Genomic DNA, 12945 nt, shown 5'->3' with positions numbered 1-12945 from the left:
CTTGGGTCTCCTTCAGGGCCGCGTCTCAGAAGTGGTGGAGTCACCAGCTCTGGAGGTCTTTAAAATACGTTTAGATGTAGAGCCTAGTGATATGGTTTAGTGGAGGACTTGTTAGTGTTAGGTCAGAGGTCGGACTCGGTGATCTTGGAGGTCTCTTCCAACCTAGATGATTCTCTGATTCTGTCTTCTTCCCCCACTGTCTGATCCACGGTCTGGCTCCTTCCTCTATCCAGAGCTTCAAGAAAACAAGGTTCCAACCTAGAACATGATGAGATTGGTCCTAAAAGTGAAAGAAAACTATGAGAGTTGTGTTTACTTATCCTAAGCCTATGGGGCGAGAGTTTTGGTTTTTCTCTCCAGCCACGAGATCAGCCCCTTTTTCCCTCCCTACGAGAGAACAGAGTTTCTCTCTTGGACCTCAGGGAAGGTCCGGCTGTTGGAAGGACTGATGGCAGAGAAGCCCGCCTTGCTGTAGGATGGAGAAGAAATGCAACCAGCCTCTGTGTTTCTCCAGTTTTCTGTTGACATTTCTATTCCGCGTTGCTCCTTATCAGCTCAGGGCCAGCCTGGCCCACAGGCAGCTGATGACATTTTCAGTCATCGGCATTTTTCCAGTTGAGCTGAGATTAAGCCAGAGTCTTCTCATATGGTGGATGGCTGAAAAAGCACTAACAAGGGCCTCGTCCACAGCCGAGACAGTGCTGTGGTCTCACAGTGCTCTCACTACCACACACGTCACATTACAGAGTCGCAGCCACACACAGCACCTGTACCTGGGAAGGGCAGCACCAGCACACAGACCTCCAGCGAGGCAGAGACCTCGGCTTGCTGCTTCCATTGGTGAGTCAGCTGGATCCAGGCATCCCCAGGACATGTCTGTGGTCGCTGCCCATCTCTGAGGGGTGTGTGGGGATCCCCCAGGTCCTCAGCAAGAAAGGACGCACAGAAAGCTGCTCCCAAAGCCACTGGAGGGCAGGTTGAGAGCAAGAGCTGCTTTTCCAGTCAGGACCACGACGCCAGGTGTTTGCACGGTGTGCCTGATGTCCACGGCCAGCACGTCTGCTGAGCAGATTGCAGCTGCTGGTGTGCTTACGATACGCACATGCATGAGGGCACAGGCCTGCGATCCCCAAATACCCGATTGTACTTGCAAATGAAGCCGCACGGTATCTAAGTGCACATAATTTGCAGGTGCCGTCAATTTTCTCCACAGTCTGTTTTTAACTGCAGGCAAAAGAGTTGTCAACAGGAGAGCGCACCTGCGGGTTTGGAGGCTGGCTGAAAAAGCAGCAACAAAGCAGCAACCAAAGGCAGGACCAAGCAAGGCAGCCTGACAGAGCACATAGGAGAGCTGCATCAGCAGGACAGAGCTGATGCTGCTGGCAGAGCTGGACAGGCACAGTCCCCAGAACAACCATGGGACCTGCTTACTTGACAGCCCGCTGACACTGGAAGTGCTGCTGGGGGGTTTGTCTTCTCACCTGAAGGAAAGCCAAGGTGAGAAATACCAAACAGGAGCTTTTTTGTCACAAAGGAGGAAAAGAAATCTATCAGAAAGCAGCACACACATCCTGCAAAGCCTCACTCCCATCAGACTGTCATGGGGAAGTGCCAAGATATGTCCAAAGTGGAAAATAAGACAAGAAGCAGCTTGGAGAGGTTTGTGATGACTGAAAATGAGCTGCACGCTCACAACAGCGGCTGGGAAGGGTGGCACCCAGTGCCACCAGCGGGACTGGTTAAAAAAGTGAAGCTGAAACTTTCTCCCAAGTTCTTGGAGCGTGAACGAAGGGGAGTAGCTGGGGGACCTGTTGCAAACTGATTGAAAACAAGGAAGAGGCTTCCTCTACTTGCAAATAGGATTTTGGCAACCGCAGACAATCGCCTGCATCAGGGCAGTGGCTGGGAAAGGTAAGGATCTGCAGCTGTGCTTCAGAGGCTTGTGGAGTGAAGCAGTTCTGAGGGAAAAATGGGCCGCAGGGGAACCTCGGACTGCAAAGGCCACATCAGCTCCCTGGGTCTCAGGGTGTTGGGAGGGGACCCCGTCTTTCCCTACACACTATAATATTGCAGAGGAGGGAGGAGAGCAGCATGCAGACCTTGGATTTTTGGACTGTGAATGAAAGCCCTTGTAAGAGTTCTTTGCAAGGTAATCCATGGGCTGTCCTCCAGGCAGGTTAGGTGGCTCTTGGACTAGGCAGTGCTGAGGAGGTTCCCCTGCAGTTCACCTTTGATAATGCTCTCTTTAAGATCCTGTTCTTTTCATAAAACTTGGCCATAAAAGTAAGCTTAGTGCAGGAATGGGCAATACAAGTCCACCCGTGGAGATCTCTTTCAGCCCGAGAACCACCACTGCACCTTTCTGCAGAGGAGAGACAATGAAATAGCTCTTTGCAAATATTCAGAATCAGCATTGTAAATCATGTCCTGACACCAAATCTCCATTGGCAGAGGTAAGAAACATCCCAAATAAGAGGTTCTCTCTGGGCAGGACATGATGGATGACAGACAGGGAAGTCTCAAGGAAAAAATGTGTTTGTGGGGACGGCAGGAGCCTTACCCAGTGAGTCTGGAGCTGTCAAAACCCAGGTTGTCAGGATAATTGAAGAAAAGCAATTTCCTAAAGCGTAACGAGCTAGAGCGAAGGAAATGTATTTCCTCAGCACTGGAAACAGGATATACTGAATTATCACATAGTGGAAGAACCTAGGGAGACATTTTGACACACGTCACTCAGGCATTATAGAGCCGCAGCCTCTTTAGGAAATTAAGTAATGAGGTTGAACAGAAATAAAGGAAAGTGCCTGTTTGGAGAGGATGAAAGGCATCCAGATGTGCATGCGGCCGTGACTGCTTCATATTGTTTGGGACTTTCAGCCCCGGAAACAAAAGAGACAATCCTGATGAAATATGTAAGCCTTCACTTGAATGCTATCAAGACAAATCAAACCTAATGTTAAAGCACAAATATAAAAAGGAAACGCAAGAGGAAATGAAAAGTGAAAGAGAAACTCCCCTTGAAAAAAGTAATAAAGATATTCCACTTCCCTGTGCTTCCCCTTATCTGCTCCTGCTTGGGGAGCATCAGTTCTGCATGCAGCAGCCTCCGCACAGACCACAGGGAATTTTGTGGGGTGCAGGAAGAGCAGCCAGCTCCGGCACCTCGTCCTGCCCCTCAGCAGCCCCGCCGTGCCCAGGCCCTGCAGGGCATGCACCGGCAGCCCCAGCACAGCTACTCCGGAGCAAACCCAGAGCAGGTCAGAAACCACTTTGTTTTGAGTATTAAAAACTCAGGCAGTACATAATTGCATCTCAAAGGGTATTCTAGAAATATATTCTTTGAAATGGGGCTCTGCTGAGCGCCTGACTTCTGCCCTCATCTAGCTGGTGCCTCCCTCCTCCACTGCAACCCCAGAGCAGCGTTTCCCTCATGCATGGACCATGACAGTAAGGTTACTATAAGTGGAGTCCAGTACATCAGTGGAAAGGAACAATCCCTAGATAAATCATTAGCGAATTAACTGCTTGAAAATAGAAGCAGAAAAATTAATTCTATGTTGTTAGCAGCATGGCATCCTTCACACAAAAATAACAGCCACAATCTGATTTTACAACACAGGCCTTGTACAATAATACTTTCCTTTGCCAAGCCATTTTCCCAGAGTAAACGAAAAACTCTGTGAATGCTTATCTTGGTATAAAACCTTGCAAGAAAAATAAACAGAATGATGCCCAAAATGAAAAATAAAACAAGACGTGTTGGTTTTATCATGCTAGAAAACCCTTAAAACTCAACAGTCCAAGTGTGAGAGGTTGATGCCGTTTGCTCTGACCAGTGTATCCCTTCCATCAAACACTACCTTCCATGGCAAGTCGGGTCCCAAGCAGCTGCAGGAAAAACCAGAGACAAAACAAGGCTGAATTATGAGTGATATGAATGAGTAGATTTATTTTCATGGCATTCACGACCAAAGTAAAAAGAGTTTTTTTTTTCTATTGTTTTGATGTACATGTATTTAAGAATTACACACCACAGGCACAAATCTAAATCACAGGGCCACAGAGTAACATGGAGGGGGCCTGATGTTTAACAACATACCCATTCTCCTGCCAGGGAGTCTCACAGCCAGCTGGCTGCCTATGGAGGACAGGGTGGGCAAGGTGGGATGGGAGGGCTGATAAGGCAGCAAGAGGGTCAAAAATACCGTCTGTGCTAGCTCTAGGGACTGCAAAACGGAGCTTTGGACATGAGACCAAAGCAGAGTAGAGAGAACTGTTAGCAAGAGCTGGGCTACACTGAAGCAGGCTCAGCAGAGCAGTGTAAAACCCGCAGGATGCCCATGCCAGGGGCAGTTGGCAGGCAAGGAGGAGGATGCCAAGTACAGTCACTATGAAAGGTGCTGCTTGCTGCTGCATGATGCCTGTGTGATTGCAGCAAAGCAGGGATTGATGATAGCAGGACTGCTGGCTTTAAAAGTATTTGTAATGGGAAACAACGTCTGATAAAGGCATCATCATTTTTGGCATGTCATGACAGGAAATTTGCTACAGGCAGCCAGCTTTGCAAGGCATGCAAAATATCACAGAGGCTTGGGTTAATTTTTCTAAAAGTGCGGGAAAGATGGCTTGTCAAGATCCTCATCTCCATCGTCATAGAAGGGATCTAGTCAGACAACATACTTATTTGTACTAGACTGTGACTGATTCTGATTTCATAATTGCGGGTACAAGGAGTAGCTGTGCCAGCCATGGCCATGTACCTGGGCAGCACTGACAGAAACAGCAGAGCTGTACGAGGAGGATAAGGTCTGGCAAGGAACAGCTCTGAGCTCTAAGAATCTTATTTTACTCACCAGACTCTCCACAGCAGCAATTTTAGTTGTAATCTGAGGGAATGGAGGAAACAAAACAAAAACATTATATTGAACGGGCAAAACACTGGGCAAAGAAGGAGGAAAAAAATCAAAAGCTATATTAAACAGCAGGACCCAAGGGAGAGCAGAAGAATGAGATTAATAACAAAGGTAACTGGCTGGATCCACTGAGCAAATGCTGGTTAAGAGAAAAATAATTTCTGCGGGATTAAACAAGGCATTAAACTGGTCGGGGCAGGGAAGAAAAAAAAAAAAAAAAAAAAAGCCAAGTGCTCTCAGATATAAGTCAAGTGGCTTTACTGACTTTGAACACTCAGCTGGACTGAAAAAGCTCTTTACTAAAGCAGCCGTAGCAAATGCATGCAAATTGCCAAGAGTAAAAATTATAGAAGCCTACACACTTGGGGAGACAGCCTCTGCTGATGCTAATATGTGTTGCTCTGGATTCAGGCAGCAAGTTCAAACATCTGCAGCAACAGGCAGCAGGAATGTGCACAGAGGAACCCAGACGCCTCACGTACCCTGTGTTTAACCTGTTTGCATGCTTCCAGAAAGCAGTACCCCTCAAACCTCTCTCCCCATCCCACTTCAATTCTTCCTAATATGGCGGTGGCAAAGAATATTTTTTATTAGCAAATGGAAAATAAAATCTGGCAAAGGCATGATTTTGAAGACCTACTCAAAACTGGTTGAAAGAGCTTCAAGGGCCCCAGCCTCAGCCAGGTCTCCCAGGGAAGGACCAGTACCAGCACCGTCCTGGCCATGGAGAGATAATGGGGAGTTGTCAGTGGGTACCATGGGCTCAGTGTAGAAATGATGACAATATTCACTTTGCAAAATACTTGTGAAGACTTCTAGCATCCATCTACACAAATTCCACGTTCACGGCTGTGGACCAGCTCTGCTGAGGCGGCAGTATTGTAATTGAGACCCACAGCTCAAAATCAAACTTTGGCAGAGTACTTGCCCGTATCTGATGTGAATAAGTATCTGTGTTGCTCTCGATGCTTTAGCAGCAGCCGAGTGAAGCAGGGTTGCTCCTATTCCTTCGGCTGGAGTTTGGGCCCAGTGCATCTCCTGATGAGCACTGCCACTCAGTGCATGGAAAGCCACAGTACAAGAAAGGCACTTGGAAAGAAACGCTCCAACACTTCAAGGTGCAAAGGAAAGTTGGGAAAATAGCCGTTATGAAGAGTAGAAGAGCTTTGCAAAGCTGCAGGGAAATGGTCATGGTGCTTTAGACAACTTCCTGCTTGGCGCCATTTCACCTGGCATGGGGCCACTGCCAGGAGTAAGACAACAGTGTGGGCTCTGAAACCAAGGCTTTTGTGCAGTCATAAAGCTCTTTATGGCATGAGCAGTACAACAGGTAACTTTTAGCAGGGAAATGCTGGGATGCATTGATGAGGGATTATAGTTCTGAGACAGAAAAGGGAGAATGCGTCAGACAGGTTAGCCCTACCAAGAGCCTTCTCTCTGGTGTGGAAGGCCTTTGCATGCAAAGGAGGTGCAAAAGGTGAGTGGACATGGAGTTGCTAAGACCATTACACCCTCAGAGGAAACACAAGAGAGCTATGAGAAAATACTGATCAGTATGACAGCATTTATGCCTGTATCAGTGGCCTAACCCCTGTCCGTGTCCTAGGAGGTGTCACAGTACAGAAAGCCCCGAAGATTGGATTTGCAAAAGGCCACCTGTATGGGGGTGTGTGATGGGGTGTCAGTATTCCTCCACCAAGTGTTGCACAGCTTTAAGTTGTACGTTTGAAGAAGCAAGGACGTGAAGCCGATGTACAAGCTAAGCACAAGCAGGTAGCAGGGCCAGACTAAGCTCTGGTGACAGGACTCCCCTCCCCTCCCCCCAGTGGTGGCTGTCAGCCTCCACAAGTGAGATGTAAAGGGCGAAAAGGACCCACAGCCCCTTTTCCTTCAGGGACATTTTAACACAACACTTCAGTTTTTACCAAGTCTACTCACTGACACCTTCCACAAGCCATAAATTAGCTACAGCAGTAAAAACAAGGCAGCCATTCCTGGGCTGAAGCTCATGGCAGTAAACAAAACAATCACCTCCTAGCCCTTCAAATAAGCATCATACATCTCCAGTTCAGATTTGACAGCTGCAGAGCACCAGCCCTGTGTTTGGGCAGGAGGATCCAGGAGGGAGCGTGGAAGATCGGTCCCATTATTTTCCGCAGATGGGACAACTGCTGTGGCCATGCAGGAAGAGAGAGGCTGTCTTCACCTCTGCAGGAAGCCAGCTCCCACATTTAGTCAAGGTTTCTCCTTCCAATCACTTCACTGAACATGAGAGCAACACTTGCTCTTGTAACAAAACTTGTCACCTGCTTTTCCAGCACAAACTAAATGAGCTTTCCTGAGAAAATAACTGCCAGCTATTGTAAGGCTACTGTTGGAGCTCGAGAAGACTGGCACAATACAATGAAAGATGTACCACATTCTTCCTGAACTGATACTTCAAATAAAATCATCTATTTGTGTTTTGAAATGCAGCACTAGAGAAATGACTGCTTGGTTTTGTAAAGTTGCAGGCTGAGAGTCATGCAATCATTTTCTAAGAGTGTTTCTTTGTTGCTCATGGAAATGTTGGAAGAAAAAAAAGAAGGGAAAAAAAAAAAAAAAAAAAAAAAAAACACTTGTGTGATTCAGTTGGTTTCTGCCTTACTCAGTACAGGAGCCTTTCTCCCCAAACCCATGCTGCAGCACACCTGACCCAAGCACAGGCAGCTCTTTCTCCTGGGAAGTTTTTCCCAGGGAGAAGCCTGTATTTTCCTAACTTCCTCCTTACTTTTCATTGTGGCCCTATATCTTATATCAAATAGCAACTTTTGCTTTCCTCTTAGAAGCACGTTTTTAGTAACTATTTATTTCCCCATAAGAATCAATTATTCCACCTTTCACCATTCTGTTGTCTTTTCAAGGGCTACTCCTGTCTCCCACAAAGGCAAGATATTACAGCATAAACCCATTCAGCCTTTGCAGTGAGACCTTTGCAGCGTATGTTCGCATGGAAGACCACATCATTCACTGTCACCAGTTAACCCTCAGCAAAATGCAGCTCTAATTACACCATCTTGAGTGGCTGGGCCACTTTTTAAAAAACACTGTTTTTTTTCTAAAAAGAAAAGTCATATTACTGAATCCCCTCATCATCAGTCTCTGTTGATAGTCATTCTGATGACCAGAGCAGCATTAAAGGAGACCGCCTATAAAAACCAGAACCTACAGCATGGTCTCACTGAGGACGTAACTGCTTCTCCCTTGCAAGACAAGTCCAAATGCACTGGGGAAGGAGACTAGCAAAGCAAACATCAGTGGTAGCACATACCCTCATGACAGAAGGAAAAGGAGAAGACTTCACAAAAGAAATACTGTAATGAAGATGCAGCAACCATCTACTTACTGCAAAGCGTCCATGGCACAGTTCTGGTTAAAACAGCACATCCTTTGTGCTCCCATGGAAAAGCCGCTCTTGGAGAGCAGACACTGCACGGGAAGGTTGGTACAGCCAAGGCGGCCGAGCTCATGCCAGGAGCTGCAGCTTCTTCCTCATGCAGAGCCCTGTCAGAAACGTGGCAGTGGGGGTTCCCCGTGCTATGCATCCAGGCAGCCTCCACGTGCACCCTTGCCCAGCCATCCTGCCTGGCGCTGAGCCGTCCCCAGTGGCATCTTCAGCACCAAACTGCCCAGTTCCAGTGATGAAGGAGGTGTATACATATTTTTTAAAGTCCTCAAAAACATAACATCATGTGATAGAATTTTGTCTTATATACCCCTTAAATAATATTTCAAGTACAGCTCTGCATCTGACAACAGAAAAAGAGGATTTGCTCCCTGGGTCAGTAATTCAGAGCTAGAAAGCACTATAATTAGAATCAGGAGTGAGACTGAAGACCCCAGTTTGTTTGCAAAACTAATTAGCTAATGTTATTAAAAAGCAACACAGAATAAACCAGAGCACAATCAGACTCTACTGCTACCAAACAAAGGACAGTTGTACTTAAGGTATTTTTCAAAAAAAAAATACAACAACAGCAACAAAAAACCCACAACAGTTTATGGATTAGATTTCAGCCTGGGCAATATTCATACAACTTGGGAGTTAGTAAAATGGCTTGGAGAAGAGGGTTTCATCATAGAAAACACAGCTACTTCACAGCAAGATTTATTAATACATCCAAAAGAAAGAAAGAAAATCATTTTGTCACACTATATACAGATAATACATACAGTGTTTTATACACATATTACATCAGTTTTTACACAAGAAAAATATACATAAAAATGTAAACTTTTGTATACAAAAACCCTTAAACAAATTAAACAAGGACCAGATAACAAAAGGAGACCAATCTATTATCATTTCTTTTTTTTTTTTTTTTTTTTAAATGGTAATACAGTACATTCATTGAGAAGTATGAGGAACACATGAGCCAACTTTTCCTATTTAAAGGGAAGGTACAAACAGGAGCTCTCCTGCCCGCCCCTGGAGTGCTGTTGGCAAGCGCTCTGGCACCAGGAGCAGCGCCAGGAGCTGCTGTCGCTGCTGGGACTGCACTGAGTGACCGCTCTCCTCAGACACCCCCATGCTCTGCTCTCTCCAAAAGCGGCACACGTCCGCAGAAGCAAACACGACTGGGCTTTCTGTGCCCATTAGCTGGTCTTCCAGCTAACGCCGCAGTATGGGATGCAGCCGTGCAAGTTTGTATGTTCCCTTTAAGCAGTCACTAGGTGGATTTAGCTTTGCTGTAGCAAGTTGTTTATTTTTCCCAATGTACGGTATGCTGAACACATGTTGGGGATGAAAGGGAACAAGGAAGGGGTGTAAGAGACTGCTAATCCTTGCTACCATGCAGTTACTTCAAAATCAGTTACGTTTGCAAGCTACAATTCACTGGTTCAATTACACTGCCTCACCTTTTCTTTCCCACTGCAACTTTATGCTTTTAACTCTAGTGGCCAAACAACTGTATGAGGCTCTTTGTTACAAGGCTGTTTCTGATATCAAAGTGTGATCAAGCTACCTTTAAAATGACACCAAACACAAATTTCTCTGAGACAGCCTTAAAAAGAGTGACCATTCCATTCCCTCTAAAGCACTTCAGACTGTCCATTTGCCACCTTCTCTTTCATTAAACCTAGGACAAAGATATTTACTGTTAATTGCAAAAAGGATATTGGTTGGGACTCTGACATCTGTTTTTCTCCACTTGCAGATAAATATTTTGGGGAATTTAAAAACAAAACAAAGCAAATTAAGGAAAACATACACAACAATAAAACCCAAACCCTAAAACCTCAGGCATCAAATAAGAAGGGAACAACTATTTAGTACGATGGTGAAAAAACAGTTGCAGAAACTCTTTGGAAACAAACAACAGATTCCAATGAAGGCTTCTCACATTAAATAAGTTAAAGACTTGTTACAGACATCTTCATAAAAACATCCATCCTCCACAAAGTATGTTAAAATGTAACACAATAGTGATGCACTGGTATTTTTCCTGGAAAGGACAGAAGAAATAAGATCTCCTTAGTGCTATCAGTACTACTAAATTTAGTAGGTGAACAATGATTAAAGAAGTAATGGGGAAAAGTAATGGGGAAAGCTGTGTAAAAGAAACCATGAATCATTAATTATATTTGGACAACAGGGAGATGGGGCAGAACGTGATTACAGTATGCCTCAGAAAACCCTGAAGGAAATAAATACTTGGGAATTTGTTTTTTCCATTTCTTTCTTACATCCATCTAAGTGATGGTGGGAGTAAGGGCTTGTCTGCTTGTTTTTGTTATTTTCCTTTTTCTTTTTTTTTTTTCTTTTTTTTTTTCTTCTTTTTTTAATAACAACCTTTCTAGTAAAAATTCAAAAGACAATTACAAATGGCTTTAGATAATTAAGTCTCCTTTTTAAAATAAAACTTTGATAACACATTTCTCCATTTCTTCTATATAATGCAGCCTCAGTGAAAATATTTCATAAGGGCCAGCAACTTGCAAAAAGTAAAAAAAAAAAAAATAAAAATAAAAATAAATTGCCAACCAAGGTTCATAACATATACACATGTATATGCAGGACATCTACACTCTATATACATATTTAATATACGTATGCATGAGTATATATCAGGAGAGAACCAACGAGTATGTTCTCCACATACATAAACTGAAATAGCGTAATAAATGTGTGCATATAAATATGTATTATACACACACAGTACACAGACATACCCATACACACGCCCAGACATATGTATCATAGAAATTGTCACGTATGATTGCATGAAAGCTCAGATGGAACAGTACATCAGTTACCTTTTTCTAATAGAAATGCAAGGAAGACAAGAATTCCATGGCTGAATCGTGGCCAAGAAAAATAGTGCCATACCCAGACTGAAAGCGTGGAATGCAGGAAGGGCTTGATGACAGAACTGGAACAGTGCTCTCCATTGAAACCGAAACGTAAGCTAGCTATGAGTTTCAACAGTGCTTACATGTGACTGAGCAGGTTTCTGACAGCTGCTTTCTGCTCAAAGGATCTGGGAACCCAATTTAGCCAGAAAACAGAAAATAAAATACTTAACACAATTTTCTTGCATAAGCAAAATCATTCAATACACAATGAGATGCAAAGTACTAGCATACTAATGGTCAACTCCGCAGCTCATTTTAGAATGTTTAATGATAAAATGTAATGAGCTGTGTTTCTCTTGATATGTTTGACGACACCACCACTGCTCGGAACACAGCACAAGGCTGCCTTCTGATTGCTGCTTTCCTTACGGGAAACACATACTGAGCTCCCTTTTCTCTCTGGGGCTGAAAATTTAAGATCTTTTTCAGAAGGTTTGTTTTTCTAGTTTTGAGTATTCACCTCTAAATTATGGTGCTGGGTTAACCTTTTACTATGCTAGGTAGCTTTGCATCAGTTTTCTAAGAAAAGCTGGTGTTCATCTGCAAATCAATCACAGTCATGGTCAAGCACTATTGAGTATCTGGAAAAATCTGCCTAAGATCAAGCAAGTGCTCAGGGCCCAATTCAGCTGCCACTACAGTCACCAAGAGAATATCCCTAATGCATAAGAAGAGCTGGATTGGGCCATTAAAGCCAATTACTGCCAGCAAGATAAGCTTTAGGGATACTGGGGTAAAGAGGAGCTGGAATGGAGGCAATGAAGCAGCGAAGCAGAAGAGGTCGGCATTGCAAGAGGCCTCAACACGCATTAATATAAACAGAAGCAAAAACGTACCAAGGAAATTACACTTTGAGGGCTGAGGTAACAAAAAACCAATGGTGACCAAGATCAGACCCATCATGGATGTCATCCAAATCCTTCAGAAGAATTAAGACCACCTTGTTTGGCACAAGTGCTTACCTCTTACGCATAGGCTACACAGATAGTCTCTCTCTTTAGCTCACACACTTATTCATGTTACAACTAATGTGTGTGATACTACATATATTCCATCTACATATCTGTATGCTTGTATATATAGACTTAGATCGATTGCATTCGTATGTATTTATTGTACATCATGAGGGCAAGTCCACATTCAGCAAAGTGCTACCAATATCTCATATACAGATATCTCTCTGTACAGGTATACACAAAAATGGGCCTATTTTTCCCCATAAAGGCATAAAGATTTATGCTGCTAACTCCCATATTACCACCAAACGACGAGAAGGAAAGGCCTCTGACAACTTCCACCTCCCTGCCTGTTCATTCGTACATGCACATGCGCAAGAGAGGAATTGCAGGGGGGAGAGCTGTGTCTGGGGGCATTGACATACTGGGAGGGAGGGGGATGTACAAAAACATTGATGTTCAATTTGCAACTGCACTTCAAAAAAAACTTTAAAAAAAACAAAAAAAAAAAAGTCTGTGCCATATTGGAAGCTCTGTTTTTCTAAACAGATTTTGAAGTCACCAGGATCACCATCACTAGAAGTGATACTGTATGAATGAATAACAATTAGGTTTTCGTTTTCTCCCGCCTAAATATTGTAACTGATGAACAGTATGAAGAGTAAGCAAAAGCATGAGTT

The 12945-nt window shown here is 44.1% G+C and overlaps 1 protein-coding gene across 1 annotated transcript in view; it reads right to left on the bottom strand.

Annotated features, from left to right (window-relative positions):
- Nucleotides 1-9272: 9272 nt before the first annotated feature.
- The window catches only part of INO80D (INO80 complex subunit D), a 44637-nt gene continuing 40964 nt past the window's right edge, over nucleotides 9273-12945 (bottom strand). The window contains exon 12 of the mRNA XM_032189722.1: nucleotides 9273-10399. The gene's annotated coding sequence lies outside the window, so the exon portion shown is untranslated. The remainder of the gene's footprint in view (nucleotides 10400-12945) is intronic.

This window comes from Aythya fuligula, chromosome 6, assembly GCF_009819795.1.
Source record: "Aythya fuligula isolate bAytFul2 chromosome 6, bAytFul2.pri, whole genome shotgun sequence".
NCBI lineage: Eukaryota > Metazoa > Chordata > Aves > Anseriformes > Anatidae > Aythya > Aythya fuligula.
This window is presented reverse-complemented; position numbering and strand designations above follow the sequence as displayed.